At 40.5% G+C, this 17,462-nt stretch overlaps 1 protein-coding gene and 1 long non-coding RNA gene across 4 annotated transcripts in view; one reads left to right on the top strand and one right to left on the bottom strand.

Moving 5' to 3' along the window:
- The first annotated feature begins 2,647 nt into the window (after nucleotides 1-2,647).
- LOC116354999 (uncharacterized) lies at nucleotides 2,648-12,662 on the top strand. Of its 2 annotated transcripts, none has more exons than XR_004204210.1 (2): nucleotides 2,648-4,318; nucleotides 7,013-12,662. It is a non-coding gene; the product is annotated as an uncharacterized LOC116354999 (long non-coding RNA). The 2 variants fall into 2 exon arrangements; XR_004204211.1 differs by having other exon boundaries at nucleotides 2,648-4,330.
- A 2,706-nt stretch (nucleotides 12,663-15,368) lies between these two features.
- LOC109865057 (hepatocyte cell adhesion molecule) overlaps nucleotides 15,369-17,462 on the bottom strand; it is an 8,911-nt gene continuing 6,817 nt past the window's right edge. For both annotated transcript variants that reach the window (XM_020453177.2, XM_020453176.2), the window contains one exon: nucleotides 15,369-17,462. This exon is cut by the window's right edge and continues 2,817 nt beyond it. The gene's annotated coding sequence lies outside the window, so the exon portion shown is untranslated.

Raw genomic sequence — 17,462 nt, 5'->3', positions numbered from 1 at the left:
ATAGAGTACACAGTACCTGTACAGCAAATAAGATAATATTAATATGGCTAAAACCAACACACTGTAGTTTTTCTTCAAGACATTACCATATTTGGTTAGCTCCTCTCAAGTGGCGCAGCAGTCTAAGGCACTACATCTGTGTCAAATCGGAGGGCCTGTTGTCTGGCATTCTCTATGAGGGTACCACAGGGTTCAATTCTCGGGCCGACTCTTTTCTCTGTATTTATCAACGATATCGCTGTTGCTGCGGGTGATTCCCTGATCCACCTCTACGCAGATGACACCATTCTGTATATATCTGGCCCTACTTTGGACACTGTGTTAACTAACCTCCAAAAGAGCTTCAATGCCATACAACACTCCTTCTGTGGCCTGCAATTGCTCTTAAATGCTAGTAAAACCAAATGCATGCTCATCAACCGTTCGCTGTCCGCACCCGCCCGCCCGACTAGCATCACTACTCTGGACGGTTCAGACTTAGAATACGTGGACAACTACAAATACCTAGGTGTCTGGCTAGACTGTAAACGCTCCTTCCAGACTCAAATTAAATATCTCCAATCCAAAATTAAATCTAGAATTGGCATCCTATTTCGCAACAAAGCCTCCTTCACTCATGTCGCCAAACATACCCTCGTAAAACGGACTATCCTACCGATCTTCGACTTCGGTGATGTCATTTACAAAATAGCCTCCAACACTCTACTCAGCAAATTGGATGCAGTCTATCACAGTGCCATCCATTTTGTCACCAAAGCCCCTTATACCACCCACCACTGCGACCTGTATGCTCTAGTCGGCTGGCCATCGCTACATATTCATCGCCAAACCCACTAGCTCCAGATCATCTATAAGTCTACACTAGGTAAAGTTCCGCCTTATCTAAGCTCACTGGTCACAATAACACCACCGTAGCACGTGCTCCAGCAGGTATATCTCACTGGTCATCCCCAAAGCCAACACCTCAATTGGTCGCCTTTCCATCCAGTTCTCTGCTGCCAATCACTGGAACGAATTGCAAAAATCGCTGAAGCTGGAGACTTATATTTCCCTAACTAACTTTAAACATCAGCTATCTGAGCAGCTAACCGATCACTGCAGCTGTACATAGTCCATCTGTAAATAGCCCACCCAATCTACCTACCTCATCCCCATATTGTTTTTATTGACTTTTCTGCTGTTTTACACACCAGTATTTCTACTTGCACATCATCATCTGCTCATCTATCACTCCAGTGTTAGTTTGCTAAATTGTAATTACTCCGCTACTATGGCCTATTTATTGCCTTACCTCCTCACGCCATTCGCACACACTGTATATAGACTTTCTTTTTTTTCTATTGTGTTATTGACTGTACGCTTGTTTATTCCATATGTAACTCTGTGTTGTGTCGCACTGCTTTGCTTTATCTTCACCGGCTCGCAGTTGTAAATGAGAACTTGTTCTCAACTGGCCTACCTGGTTAAATATAGGTTAAAAAAAAATTACAACTTAAATTAAAGCATATATGATTTCACCATATTTTAGTCTTAATCAAAATAAGTTAAGCTAAAATAAACAATTGAGAAGTGGATGTTGAGAAATAAAAATAATTATGTTTCTAACAACGTGAAGGTTTAAGATAAATTATTAAATAATTTGACCTGGAAACTTAACCATTAGGGATTAGAGGTTATGTAGCATGGACAAGGAGTAATTAAAAATAATAAACACAGGTCCAACTAGGTTGGACCTGGGAATAGAGGAATGTATGTAAATTAAAGACTTGTCCCCTGATATTGGGGTTCTATAACAGGCCGGTATCTATCTAAGGTCGTCAGAGATGGTGACGGAATCTAACCTAGATTGCTTTTCCCAGTCCACGAGAAGGTCAGTGAATCGATATTCACAAAGTATGGGGAATTGACGCTCGGGCTACATTCAGAAATATATTTGATTGTTTTTGTGTAGTTTAGGTGTTGATTTTAAAAATCCCACAGGGCATTCTTACCTGGTGACCTATTTTTAGAATTTTGTGCAGAGAACCCTGATATGGGTACTATTCTAGGCAATTGAAAAATAGGAATTGGGTGTAGAGCCACCTAGGCAGAAAGAGAAGGGGGTCCGTAATGATCCAGGGTATCTGTGGCCACTACCAATAAACTATCTAATGTTGAGACCTAACCGCTAAATTGGTCAAGATACATTAGCCAATCTAACACACTAAGATCTAACAGCAATTGATCTGGAGAATATTAGCAGAAAGGTGAGAGTCAGATCTACGCGCATCTAGGTCTGATTATAAAACGAAGAAGGGAAGCCTAATATAGAGGAGGGAGATACGAGATATTAAAGTCAAAAGAACAAGCAACAACAGAAAAATAGGCTGCTGACTAGGGATTTACGACCCCCTGGAAAATAGCTTGTAGGTTGTAATACGGGTGAGACCTAATGTCCGATAGACACCTCTATAGATAAAGTTTCAAGAAAGGAAAAACACAGATCCGTAATGGCGCGAAGGTATCTGCACTAAACTATCTATGTTGAGACCTAACCGTTAACTTGGCCAATATACATTAGCCGATCAGTAATTGATCTAAAGTATTTTAGCAGGGAGAGAGGCAAGAACTGTTATGGGTGTAAGATGGCACAGTGATGCGATCTGTTGGTAAATGTTCATTACTGCAACTCTTGTGTTTTACCGGGGTGCTTGAGATACCCGGATGGGTTGTCATGTACTGAACAAGACTGGTTACTCGCATCAATGCCTCTGTCTCGTCATTTAACATTCAAACAAGAACTACCGGAGGCGCGCAAAATGGGTCTGACAATTTTTGTGCAGGAATAACAACTATAGTAATTGGATAACGGGAAAAAGCACATACATAGATCCTAGAAATACATACACACCGATTTTGAGAATAGGTATAGGAACTACACGGGTTACTACCAATGGGCAGTAAATCCTCAAAGGAGGTCCCGGAATTAACGGGAGATGAGAAATATATGCAGGGAAAAGAAAAAAGGAACACCTATTTTGGCCCGAAATGGAGGAGTAAGTACCAATTTGACAGACGTTTAAAATATAGAAAAACTGGAATCAATGATTAAACAAATACATAGGGTTTGTGGGGACCAGGCAGATAAACAACGAGCAGAGGGGCTAGACACAGCGAGGGTATGGTTAGCCGAGGCGAGGAAGAGAGCTGAGGGAGAAAGGAAAAAGAAGGAAGATGTAAGTTGCCAGCAACAGAGAGCAATAACTCCCACGGCTCTTCTGGAGTACCCTCATAAGCCTAAATTATATCCCACCCAGATAGACGAGGCGTGGAGAGAGAATCCTGATGATGAAACGGTGGGGGTGAGGAGACGGCAGCCAATGCTTTCTGTCCCACCACCACCACCCCCATATGGGGAACCTCCTGGAGCAGAGGGCGGGGTAGAGACGGATGAGGATAGGGTAGGGCTAGTTACCATAGTGAAGGTCATGAAAGATTTAACTGAACGAAGACATAGGATGAACAAGGGGGAAAGAGGTAGAGACAGGGCTTTACCACTCAGAAGGCTGAAGTCGCATAACCAGAGCCCAGTGAGGAGAGGAGTAGCAGAGTGGCTGGATGACGAAGATGAAAAGGAGGCTAGTCAGTATCCTCTAATTGCCGTGCCCAACCCACGGGCTGGGGACGCAGGACAGGAACCTATTTTAGAATTGTATAGGGCATGGACACATAGCAATGTAGAAAGAGCGGTGGAAGGAATGGTACACCCTAAAACAGGCATGGAAGTATTTAGAAGGGATCTAGAAGGTTTGACAGCCAGCTTCAAGTTAAACACAGGAGAAGTGGAGAGAGCGGTACGGCAGTTGGTGGGGAAGGACTAGGCAGCTGTACGAGGGCAATGGGTGCCAGGGCATAACCATTTAATTACAGTGCCATGGGCAGCAGAGGGTGATTACGTTGTTAAAATTACAGAATTGTATAATAATTTGAGGGATTATTATAACCGACACGCAGACTTCTCTAAAGTGTCTGAATGCAGGCAGGGAGATGGTGAGACCATCAGTCAGTGCTTAGAGAGACTGAAGGATGTGCCAGTGGTTTAACAGAGCCCCCCCCATAGCAGATGGTTTTAACACTGCATATCACCAGCAGCTGAAGATAGCTTTCCTCAGCGGAATGCGCCCCGAGATTAGCAGTACCATAAAGAAAACCTTGGTGGGGTGGGGACTAGCAGAACTGGGGGAAGTAAAAATATATACAATTCATTATGAACAGCACGGTAAAAGCGAGGAGACTAAGAAGAAGCTGAAAGGGGCAGAATACTTGATGGTCACTCTGGGTGAGATAGCCAGTAAGAGCTCTGACAGAAAGGGATGGAAGGCTTGCAGAAGAGGAGATAAGGATAGAGATAGAGATAATGATAGATGTTTTAATTGTAACATGTCGGGTCACTTGTGAGGGATTGTGAGGCACCATGCAGACACTGCAAGAAAGTAGGACACAATCACCGAGATTGTCGTAGCAAGAAAGATAGAAGGGACAAAAGAAGCAGGCGCCCACAGCCTGAGTAAGAGGAGGAAGAGGAGGTGTGACTAGATTCAGAGGCAGAGGATAGCGGTAGCGAGACAAGAGAGAGGACTGAACAGTTAAAACCTTTGCGATTTGTGATAGTTTTTGATGGTTGTTTTTTTGGTTTGGTTGTTTAGGTAACACTAGTGAATTTGAACAGGAAGTTAATGTATTATAACATTATAATTTGTTTCCATTATGTGGAACCTTGTCAGGTCAGTAAAGTGAATTGCAGGTTGAGTTAATTTTATTTTAAAGGGGTACACATACATCTGGACTATTAGAAGTTTTATTTTATGAATTTTAATTAAAAACGTGAATTCTTTAGAAAAAGGAAATGTTCTGGAAACCTGGGATACAACATGTAGGAAATGTTTGATGGTTTTTCTTTTATTTGTCTAATAGAGTAAGAAACACTTCTTTACTGATTTCAAGGTAATTCCTGAAATTGATAAGGAGAGTGTGTTAAAAATGGGGGAGGGTATGGTCCTTTGAGGTTTGGACAGGACATATTTTAAGCCAATAGGGCAGGAAAATAGATTGAGATAAAAAAAATAGTGATTTGATAAGCATTAAAATGAATTATGAAAAGAAATATGTTTCAGTTCTTAGGGATGGTAAAATTACTGTCGATAATGGATCCCACAATATGCAACATATATTAAATTATTGAGACTGATTTAAGATTAACCCGTGTTATTGTTAGATAAAATTGACTCCAGAAGGAGTGACAGGGATTTATGGCATCTGTGGTGATCCAGGATCATTGAGAGTTCTTGGAATGATTAACTATTGTCGAGCATGGGTACCATACTTTGCCTTGCATACAGAACAACTTAGTGAGTTGATTTATGGTAAAGCTATGGCAGCAAGGCCAGTTTGTAAACATAAAAAAGTCATTGACGTCTAGCTCAGTTCTAGCGTTTCCCAGATATGATCGTCCCTTTACACAAACAGTAGACTGTAGGGAAGGGTTTATGACATCGGCGTTGACTCAGAGACACGGAGGGAAGAATAAGCCAGTGGCTTATTACTCCTCCCGTCTTGATGGAGTGACACAGTCAATGCCTCTGTGTTTGCAGTCTGTGGTGGCTGCAGCACGGGCTGTGGAGGATTCAGCCTCTGTAGTACTTTACCATGATTTAACGTTGAGGGTACCGCATGCTGTATCAATCTTATTATTGGAACATAAAAGGTATGTCATCAGCGAGACATTTGTCTGGTATGATAATTCTATTAAATATGCCAAATCTGACAATTGAATGATGTACAACCTTAAACCCCTCCACTTTAATCCCCATAGCCACTGATGGGTGTCCCCATGACTGTGTAGCAGAGACGGAGAAAGTTGTTCTCCCTAGACCAGATCTAATTGATATGCCTTTGCCTGATGCGGAAATTACTATGTCTGTGGATGGGTCTTTTAGAAAGAACCCAGATGGCTCAAATGCCACTGGTTATGCAGTAGTGACTCTTACTGAGGTGTTGGAAGCTGAAGCATTACCAAAAAATGAACATACATACGGATAGTGCTTATGCTTTTAACACCGTCCATGTATTTGCAGCTCAGTGGAGAAACAGGGGTATGGTCACTACGTCAGGTAAACCCATTACACATGCGCAGCTAATTTTAAATTTGCTAGATTCAGTCTTATTACCAGAGAAGATAGTGATTTGTAAATGCGAAGCACATACGAAAGGCACTGACTCCGTCAGCATTGGCAACAGAAAGGCAGATACGGAATCTAAGAGAGCTGGTGAAAAGCCACACTCTCCCACAGATTCTGACTTGAAGGAGGAAGTTAGTATTGACACAGAATTACTGAAGGACAGTCAAGTTCGAGCCCCAGTTAAGGAAGTTACTCGATGGGTTAAGATGGGGGCCGTTGACATAAGAGGAATTTGGCACAAAGGGAACCTCCCTATTTTACCTAAGTCATTGGTTAGATATGTAGCAACATTGATACATGGGCAGAGCCACGTATCAACCGGATGGATGGTAGGGATAATTAGACAACACTTTGTAGCATATGGAATAACTAACTAGTAAAAAAAAAACAATGTTCACACTGTGGTATATGTGCACAGAATAAGCACCAGGGTAGACAGAAAGCAGGTTAGGAAACACTGCAGGTTAGGAAAGATGTTGTGGCCTAGGGGAGAACGAACTACTTAAATGTGTATTATAATAGATAAATATAGCAAATAGGTAGAAGCATTCCCAACTTACTTGGCGGACACGATTAGGGTAGATAAAATATTAGGTTGAGATATTATCCCTAGAGTTGGTTTACTAGGATGTCTGTCTTTAAATAATGGATGACATTTTAGCTAATCAGATTAGACCAAATAAAATGCCAGAGTTAGGGACCAGAACAGATAGACATAGAAGATATACTAGCAGAACCCATGAGAAGACTGTTTGGTAACCAAACCCGTACATCCAAGATTTTGTGTCCAACAGGTGAATTACAGGAGAAGGTGATTCACTCAATCCAACAAGGAGACTGGGGTGTGGATCCAGTCCATGAGAAGAATAGACTGGAAGCAGCCCCGCTGGGAAGGCCCATACCAGGTTCTGTTAAACCACCGCCTTTGCCATTAGAATAGCTGAGAGAGTCACTTGGGTCTACGTTGCCCACTGCAAGGAGATATGTACACATATAAGCACTGCTGATCACACACAGAGTTAGGGAGAAGAACTGAGTACCAACAGGGTCCGGGGGTTACCTCTTTAACAAAGATTTCATATCCCGACCCTTCATCACTGTGGGTGATCCTAGAAGTGTGAGTATGGGGTGGTACCTAGCAGACCGACTAAGGGCAGGAGAGGGTTGGCGGTTTTTGGGAAGAGTAGGGGCTCTGAGCTGCATCCTAGTCTTTGAAACCTTTCTGATACATCCAGATCCACCACCTGCCGGTACTAATTATAGGACGCCATTGTCATTGATAAGAAGTAAAAGATAAACTATATAATACACTGATAAGAGACTTACAGAATAAGGAGTCAAAGAAGATCAAGATGTAGGATTTAAGGTAAACATTAAACAATTTCCTAGGAAAGCAAATAACTGTACAGGGATTGGGATGGCCAGATTGAAGTACTCGGCCAACCCACCTCTGTTCCCTTTAACTCCTGATGAGTACCAGTGTTATAGATACAAAAATGGCACCGAGAACTTAGATGATTTTAATGGCTGAAAGGTAATAATTAATGTGACTGACTTAGGTTTAGAAGTACAGGAGACAATTCTTAACCTCACAGCACCTATAAGTGATGTAGGGTGGGCTCGTACCAGCAAGGGACGCATATGTCAGAAACTACCAGAAAGGGTGGTCAAGAACTTGTGCCCCGGGGTTATTGGTCCAATAAGTTTGAGTTAGTCATCAGAGGCCAGTTATAGGAGGCCAGTTATAGGAGGCTAAAGTAGGCACAGGAGGAGTTTTGACCAGGATGGGAGTCTAGATGGATGCTATTGGCATCCTCATGGACGTTCCAGATTAATACAAAGCTATGAATCAAATAGGTGAAAACTTTATTTTGGTGGTTGACAATAAATAAAAATGGGGATTGGATTAATGACATCTATTATAAGCAACAGAGATTTGTGAATGAGACTGTGGATGCAGTAAAGGGGTTCTCTGACCAATTATCTGCCACCTCCCCCATGACCTGGTAAAATAGATTGACACTCGATATGTTAATTGGCAGAAAAGGGTGGGGTATGTAGAATAATTGGGGATCATTGCTGTACGTTTATTTTTTAATAACACAGCTCCAGAAGGATCAATGACCAAGGCCCTGGCTGGTTTAACCACATTAGCTCACGAATTAGCAGAGAACTCAGGGGTGGATAATTCTATTACAAATTGGTTTGGAAGTATATTTGGGAAATGGAAAATTGTCATAATCACTGTGTTGAGGGCCACTTTCACCTGTATGAGTGTTTTGGTTCTGTGTGAATGTCGTTTGATTCCTTATATGAGAGGATTGATAACTAGGTCACTGGAGAGGTCAACGACGCAACAGAGGGTGAGATACGGAACGATTCCAAGCTCTGACCAGTGGGATGAAGAATGCAGACTTCCAGGCCTAGGAGATGGCTCTGTTTCTTTTCACTATGAGGAGCCAATGACTTCGATTGATGAAGATTAAAATAAATATATTTTAAACAGTTGTGGCCCTCTGGCTGGGTATCAATAATGGCATGGATTGGCAGAGCTGTGTATTGGATATGGCATGGCATCATATTGACCTCTGCATGAATACATTTCCCTGAGAAGTGTATTAATTATATAGAGATCTTTTTACTTTGTTTAACTAGGCAAGTCAGTTAAGAACAAATTCGTATTTACAATGATGGCCTACACCAGCCAAACCCAGATGATGCTGGGCCAACTGTGCACCGCCCTATGGGACTAATAATCACGGCCGGTTGTGATACAGCCTGGAATTGAACCAGGGTGTCTGTAGTGACTCCTCAAGCACTGAAATGTAGTGCCGTAGACCGCTGTGCCACCCGGGAGCTCATGCACCACTCGGGAGCCCATATTGAGGATTTCTTCCCAAGATAAATATCTGTAACACCTTTTAAATAAGACATTAGACATTACACTTGTGTCATGGCTTCTTTTATCACAGGGAACACATTTTTGATTAGCTGAATGTTTACTGAGTTTTTTTTACACAAACAGAACAACCCATTTAGTTTCCCTATGTAAAGACTAGGCCAACTCTTAGTTTCTCATGCATTGCTTGATGAATAGGCAAGCGCAAAGTCAGCAAAAGTCAGAATTGTGATGGACAAATCTTTTTTTCTCAATCCTCTGTCGTTTCTCTTTGCTTATTTGAGCTGTTCTTGCCATAATCTGGACTTGGTCTTTTACCAAATAGGGCTATCTTCTGTATACCTAGTCACAAAACAACTGACTGGCTCAAATGCATTAACAAGGCACACCTGTAAATTGAAATGCATTCTCGGCGACTACCTCATGACACTGGTTGAGAGAATGACAAGAGTGTGCAAAGCTGTCATCAAGGCAAACAGTGGCTACTTTGAAGAATCTCAAGTTTAAAAAAATGTTTTATTTGGTTAACACTTTTTTGGTTACTATATGATTCCATATGTGCTATTTCATAGTTTAGATGTCTTCCCTATTATTCGACAATATAAAAATATAGAAAAATCTTGGAATGAGTAGGTGTGTCCAACCTTTTGACTGTTATATATATGTATATATTGAATTGATTTAAATTGAGTGATTTCCTTCTATGAACTATAACTCAGTAAAATCTTTGAAATTGTTGCATATTGCGTTTATATTATTGTTCAACATATATACATAATCAATTCTTTAGGCCCTAATCTATTTATTTCACATGACTGGGCAGGGGTGCACCGGCAGGGGTGTACCCACTGGAGAGTCAGGCCCAGCCAATCAGAATGAGTTTTTCCCCCCAAAATAGCTTAATTCCAGAAATTCTCCTCAGCACACCACCCACCCCCCCTCAGATGATCCCGCAGGTGAAGAAGTCAGATGTGGAGGCTCTAGGCTGGCCGGTTTACATGTGGTCTGCCGTTGTAAGGCCGGTTGGACACACTGCCAAATTCTCTAAAACAACTTTGAAGGCAGCTTATGGTAGATAAATTAACATTCAATTCTCTGTCATTAGCTCTGGTGGACATTCCTGCAGTCAGCATGTGAATTGCACACTTCCTCAAAACTTGAGACATATGTGGCATTCTGTTGCGTGACGAAACTGCACATTTTAACGTGGCCTTTTATTGTTGCCAGCACAAGGTGAACCTGTATAATGATCATGCTGTATAATCAGCTTCTTGATATGCCACACCTGTCAGGTGGATGGATTATCTTGGCAATGGAGAAAAGCTCACTAACAGGGATGTAAATGAATTTGTGCACAACATGTGAGAGAAATGTTGCGTTTATATTTTTGTTCAGTGTGTATATATTTATACTCCGGACTCCGACATATGTTCATCCTAATAATTCTATATTTCTTAATTCAATTTTTTACTTTTTAATTTTGTGTGTATTGTTTTATATTGTTCGATATTACTGCACTGTTGGAATTAGGAACACAATCATTTCTCTACACCTGCAATAACATGTTCTAAATATGTGTATTGTTAGGGTCTAAACAAACAGAGTAAAAACTCAAACGGACAACTAGGAAAAACTCAAACCAAGTTTATTCACCCAATGGGTCATACAGCTGCAAAGACAAAGCATGATTAGACAAGCACATCTATTTATAACCTCCTACTAGGCGGGGTCAACTCCTTACACATCTAGACAGCCAATACATCTCTGTTTCTAGGCAGGATCTTAATTGTTTCCTCTCACTGGTGTAGTCATGGCCCTGCCTGGTGCTAGAACCTTTGTGGACGGGGAAATGTATGTGTGTGAGATAGGACTGTAGTAGGAGAGTCGTTGTGGTGGGCCCCCCTGTCCCTCCTCCCAGAGGTTCCTACTTTTGACTTGACCTCGAGCCGAATTCCTCGCTCCTTATCAAGAACTGAAACTAGCCTGTTGTCCTTTGCCTCCCTCCTTAGGAACAGAATATTAGCTTTCTGCACTTCACCTTGTCTCACTCAGTAATTCCATACACCAAATTGCTATCCATCCTTCATTAACCCCAACTTATACATTATTGGACATGTAAAGTAATCAATAAGTGATGGTATGGTGACACGAATAAGTTTATTTCTAGCAAGAATCAACAGTATGCAACCAATAACATTTGATTTTATGTGGACTGTGTTTACTACTTCTCATATGGGATGAATGGTAGCCCAAGGCTCTGCATTTTTTTTTACCTCTATACTGTAGTATCAGAGAAGACAGGCACAACTTTTGCTTGTTTTAAAAAAAACAGGATTTTATTTTCAAATTGCAACTTCCCATCACGCAGTGGCATCAAGAATGAAGCATCACAAGTAATTACACTGCATCTTACAGAAGATTACATTATGCTATCAACACTTTGTTAGAAACATCATTATCTTTATTTCTCAACATCCTGTTGTCAATTTGTTTACTTTTACTCATTTATTTTGTTTGAGACTGACATATGGTGAAATTATATATGCTTTACTTTTAGTTCATCCGAGGAACTAACCGAATATGTTAATGTCCTGAAGAAAAGCCACAGTATGTTGGTTTTACCCAATCAGTCTGTCCATCACCTCTGGCTGAGGGGTTTTTCAACTGGTAATCATGTGACTCAAACAGTTAATGCATCAGCAACTTTAACCCACCGAAACCAGAGATGTGGAAATGTTCAGGGGAAGAAAAATACATTCTGATGGTGTGAAAAGATATGGCAAAGTATCTTAGAATTTATTTACAACATTAGCTTATTATTGCACTAGCTCAAAATATAAATAACAATCACAAAAAATGTAATATTCTCTTATTTGCTGTACAGGTACTGTGTGCTGAATTAAGATTATTCTATCATGTACTATCTTAGATATGATCAGAAATGTATGTAGTTTAATTAGTGTTTGTAAAGTAAATGACTGTTATTGTTATTATTTGTATTATTAAGGTTCTGGTCTTCTGAGATACAAACAGGTACACAACAAACCAGAGAACTATATAATTACAGTGCCTTCAGAAAGTATTCATACCCGTTGACTTATTCCACAGTTTGTTGTGTTACAGCCTGAATTCAAAATTAATAACATTTTTTTAAAACACACCGTGATCTGTTTCGCCTGTCTTTGTGCTCGTCTCCACCCCCTTCCGGGTGTCACCCATCTTCCCCATTATCCCGTGTGAATTTATACCTGTGTTCTCTGTTTGTCTGTTGCCAGTTCGTCTTGTCTCATCAAGCCTACAAAGCCTGTTTACTTGTTTTCCCGGTTTTGATCACAAGCCTGTTTACTTATATGAGAGGATTGATAACTAGGTCACTGGAGAGGTCAACGACGCAACAGAGGGTGAGATACGGAACGATTCCAAGCTCTGACCAGTGGGATGAAGAATGCAGACTTCCAGGCCTAGGAGATGGCTCTGTTTCTTTTCACTATGAGGAGCCAATGACTTCGATTGATGAAGATTAAAATAAATATATTTTAAACAGTTGTGGCCCTCTGGCTGGGTATCAATAATGGCATGGATTGGCAGAGCTGTGTATTGGATATGGCATGGCATCATATTGACCTCTGCATGAATACATTTCCCTGAGAAGTGTATTAATTATATAGAGATTTTTTTACTTTGTTTAACTAGGCAAGTCAGTTAAGAACAAATTCGTATTTACAATGATGGCCTACACCAGCCAAACCCAGATGATGCTGGGCCAACTGTGCACCGCCCTATGGGACTAATAATCACGGCCGGTTGTGATACAGCCTGGAATTGAACCAGGGTGTCTGTAGTGACTCCTCAAGCACTGAAATGTAGTGCCGTAGACCGCTGTGCCACCCGGGAGCTCATGCACCACTCGGGAGCCCATATTGAGGATTTCTTCCCAAGATAAATATCTGTAACACCTTTTAAATAAGACATTAGACATTACACTTGTGTCATGGCTTCTTTTATCACAGGGAACACATTTTTGATTAGCTGAATGTTTACTGAGTTTTTTTTACACAAACAGAACAACCCATTTAGTTTCCCTATGTAAAGACTAGGCCAACTCTTAGTTTCTCATGCATTGCTTGATGAATAGGCAAGCGCAAAGTCAGCAAAAGTCAGAATTGTGATGGACAAATCTTTTTTTCTCAATCCTCTGTCGTTTCTCTTTGCTTATTTGAGCTGTTCTTGCCATAATCTGGACTTGGTCTTTTACCAAATAGGGCTATCTTCTGTATACCTAGTCACAAAACAACTGACTGGCTCAAATGCATTAACAAGGCACACCTGTAAATTGAAATGCATTCTCGGCGACTACCTCATGACACTGGTTGAGAGAATGACAAGAGTGTGCAAAGCTGTCATCAAGGCAAACAGTGGCTACTTTGAAGAATCTCAAGTTTAAAAAAATGTTTTATTTGGTTAACACTTTTTTGGTTACTATATGATTCCATATGTGCTATTTCATAGTTTAGATGTCTTCCCTATTATTCGACAATATAAAAATATAGAAAAATCTTGGAATGAGTAGGTGTGTCCAACCTTTTGACTGTTATATATATGTATATATTGAATTGATTTAAATTGAGTGATTTCCTTCTATGAACTATAACTCAGTAAAATCTTTGAAATTGTTGCATATTGCGTTTATATTATTGTTCAACATATATACATAATCAATTCTTTAGGCCCTAATCTATTTATTTCACATGACTGGGCAGGGGTGCACCGGCAGGGGTGTACCCACTGGAGAGTCAGGCCCAGCCAATCAGAATGAGTTTTTCCCCCCAAAATAGCTTAATTCCAGAAATTCTCCTCAGCACACCACCCACCCCCCCTCAGATGATCCCGCAGGTGAAGAAGTCAGATGTGGAGGCTCTAGGCTGGCCGGTTTACATGTGGTCTGCCGTTGTAAGGCCGGTTGGACACACTGCCAAATTCTCTAAAACAACTTTGAAGGCAGCTTATGGTAGATAAATTAACATTCAATTCTCTGTCATTAGCTCTGGTGGACATTCCTGCAGTCAGCATGTGAATTGCACACTTCCTCAAAACTTGAGACATATGTGGCATTCTGTTGCGTGACGAAACTGCACATTTTAACGTGGCCTTTTATTGTTGCCAGCACAAGGTGAACCTGTATAATGATCATGCTGTATAATCAGCTTCTTGATATGCCACACCTGTCAGGTGGATGGATTATCTTGGCAATGGAGAAAAGCTCACTAACAGGGATGTAAATGAATTTGTGCACAACATGTGAGAGAAATGTTGCGTTTATATTTTTGTTCAGTGTGTATATATTTATACTCCGGACTCCGACATATGTTCATCCTAATAATTCTATATTTCTTAATTCCATTTTTTACTTTTTAATTTTGTGTGTATTGTTTTATATTGTTCGATATTACTGCACTGTTGGAATTAGGAACACAATCATTTCTCTACACCTGCAATAACATGTTCTAAATATGTGTATTGTTAGGGTCTAAACAAACAGAGTAAAAACTCAAACGGACAACTAGGAAAAACTCAAACCAAGTTTATTCACCCAATGGGTCATACAGCTGCAAAGACAAAGCATGATTAGACAAGCACATCTATTTATAACCTCCTACTAGGCGGGGTCAACTCCTTACACATCTAGACAGCCAATACATCTCTGTTGCTAGGCAGGATCTTAATTGTTTCCTCTCACTGGTGTAGTCATGGCCCTGCCTGGTGCTAGAACCTTTGTGGGCGGGGAAATGTATGTGTGTGAGATAGGACTGTAGTAGGAGAGTCGTTGTGGTGGGCCCCCCTGTCCCTCCTCCCAGAGGTTCCTACTTTTGACTTGACCTCGAGCCGAATTCCTCGCTCCTTATCAAGAACTGAAACTAGCCTGTTGTCCTTTGCCTCCCTCCTTAGGAACAGAATATTAGCTTTCTGCACTTCACCTTGTCTCACTCAGTAATTCCATACACCAAATTGCTATCCATCCTTCATTAACCCCAACTTATACATTATTGGACATGTAAAGTAATCAATAAGTGATGGTATGGTGACACGAATAAGTTTATTTCTAGCAAGAATCAACAGTATGCAACCAATAACATTTGATTTTATGTGGACTGTGTTTACTACTTCTCATATGGGATGAATGGTAGCCCAAGGCTCTGCATTTTTTTTTACCTCTATACTGTAGTATCAGAGAAGACAGGCACAACTTTTGCTTGTTTTAAAAAAAACTGGATTTTATTTTCAAATTGCAACTTCCCATCACGCAGTGGCATCAAGAATGAAGCATCACAAGTAATTCCACTGCATCTTACAGAAGATTACATTATGCTATCAACACTTTGTTAGAAACATCATTATCTTTATTTCTCAACATCCTGTTGTCAATTTGTTTACTTTTACTCATTTATTTTGTTTGAGACTGACATATGGTGAAATTATATATGCTTTACTTTTAGTTCATCCGAGGAACTAACCGAATATGTTAATGTCCTGAAGAAAAGCCACAGTATGTTGGTTTTACCCAATCAGTCTGTCCATCACCTCTGGCTGAGGGGTTTTTCAACTGGTAATCATGTGACTCAAACAGTTAATGCATCAGCAACTTTAACCCACCGAAACCAGAGATGTGGAAATGTTCAGGGGAAGAAAAATACATTCTGATGGTGTGAAAAGATATGGCAAAGTATCTTAGAATTTATTTACAACATTAGCTTATTATTGCACTAGCTCAAAATATAAATAACAATCACAAAAAATGTAATATTCTCTTATTTGCTGTACAGGTACTGTGTGCTGAATTAAGATTATTCTATCATGTACTATCTTAGATATGATCAGAAATGTATGTAGTTTAATTAGTGTTTGTAAAGTAAATTACTGTTATTGTTATTATTTGTATTATTAAGGTTCTGGTCTTCTGAGATACAAACAGGTACACAACAAACCAGAGAACTATATAATTACAGTGCCTTCAGAAAGTATTCATACCCGTTGACTTATTCCACAGTTTGTTGTGTTACAGCCTGAATTCAAAATTAATAAAAAAATTTAAAAACACACCGTGATCTGTTTCGCCTGTCTTTGTGCTCGTCTCCACCCCCTTCCGGGTGTCACCCATCTTCCCCATTATCCCGTGTGAATTTATACCTGTGTTCTCTGTTTGTCTGTTGCCAGTTCGTCTTGTCTCATCAAGCCTACAAAGCCTGTTTACTTGTTTTCCCGGTTTTGATCACAAGCCTGTTTACTAGTTATCCTGGTTTTGATCACTGCCCTGACCCTGAGCCTGCCTGCCATTCTGTACCTTTCGCCACTGCCCTGGATTACTAACCTCTGCCTGCCCTGACCCTGAGCCTGCCTGCCACTCTGTACCTTACTCTGCCCTGGACTACCAACCTCTGCCTGCCCTGACCCTGAGCCTGCCTGCCACTCTGTACCTTACTCTGCCCTGGACTACCGACCTCTGCCTGCCCTTGACCTGTCGTTTGCCTGCCTCCTGTTGTATAATAAACGTCTGTTATTCAAACTGTCTGCATCTGGTCTTATCCTGAGTCTTGATATTTCCTCTCACCCATCTACACACAATACCCAATAATGACATGAAAAAAATGTTTTTAGAAATTGTTGCAAATTTATTGAAATATCTAATTTATTTTTCGCACCCCTGTATTCACACCACTGAGTCAATACACATTAGAATCACCTTTGGCAGTGATTACAGCTGTGAGTCTTTCTGGGTAAGTCTGTAAGAGCTTTGCACACCTGGGTAGGAAAATATTTACACATTATTCTTTTAAAAGTTCTTCCAGCTATGTAAAGGTGGTTGTTGATCATTGCAAGACAGCCGTTTTCAAGTCTTGCCGTAGATTTTCAATCCAATTTAAGTTAAGACAGTAACTAAACCACTCAGGAACATTCCATGTCATCTTGGTAAGCAACTCTAGTGTATATTTGGCCTTATGTTTTAGGTTATTGTCCTGCTGAAAGGTGAATTTGTATCCCAGTGTATGTTGGAAAGCAGACAGAACCAGGTTTTCCTCTAGGATTTTGCCTGTGCTTAGCTCTATTCCATTTTTTTTATCCTAAAAAACTCCCTAGTCCTTGCCGATAACAAACATACCCATAAAATGATGCAGCCACCACCATTTAAAAAAATATGAAGAGTGATACTCATTTATGTGTTGTGTTGGATTTGCCCCAAACACAACACTTTGTATTCAGGATATGAACTTAATTTCTTTGCCACTCTACAATTGCACACAGAGGTGACTTGTTAAAGAACATTTTACTCCTGAACTTATTTTTGCATT

Source organism: Oncorhynchus kisutch, linkage group LG19 (assembly GCF_002021735.2).
Source record: "Oncorhynchus kisutch isolate 150728-3 linkage group LG19, Okis_V2, whole genome shotgun sequence".
NCBI classification, from domain to species: domain Eukaryota; kingdom Metazoa; phylum Chordata; class Actinopteri; order Salmoniformes; family Salmonidae; genus Oncorhynchus; species Oncorhynchus kisutch.
The sequence above is the reverse complement of the archived record's forward strand: the minus strand, read 5'-3'. Positions and strand labels throughout refer to the sequence as shown.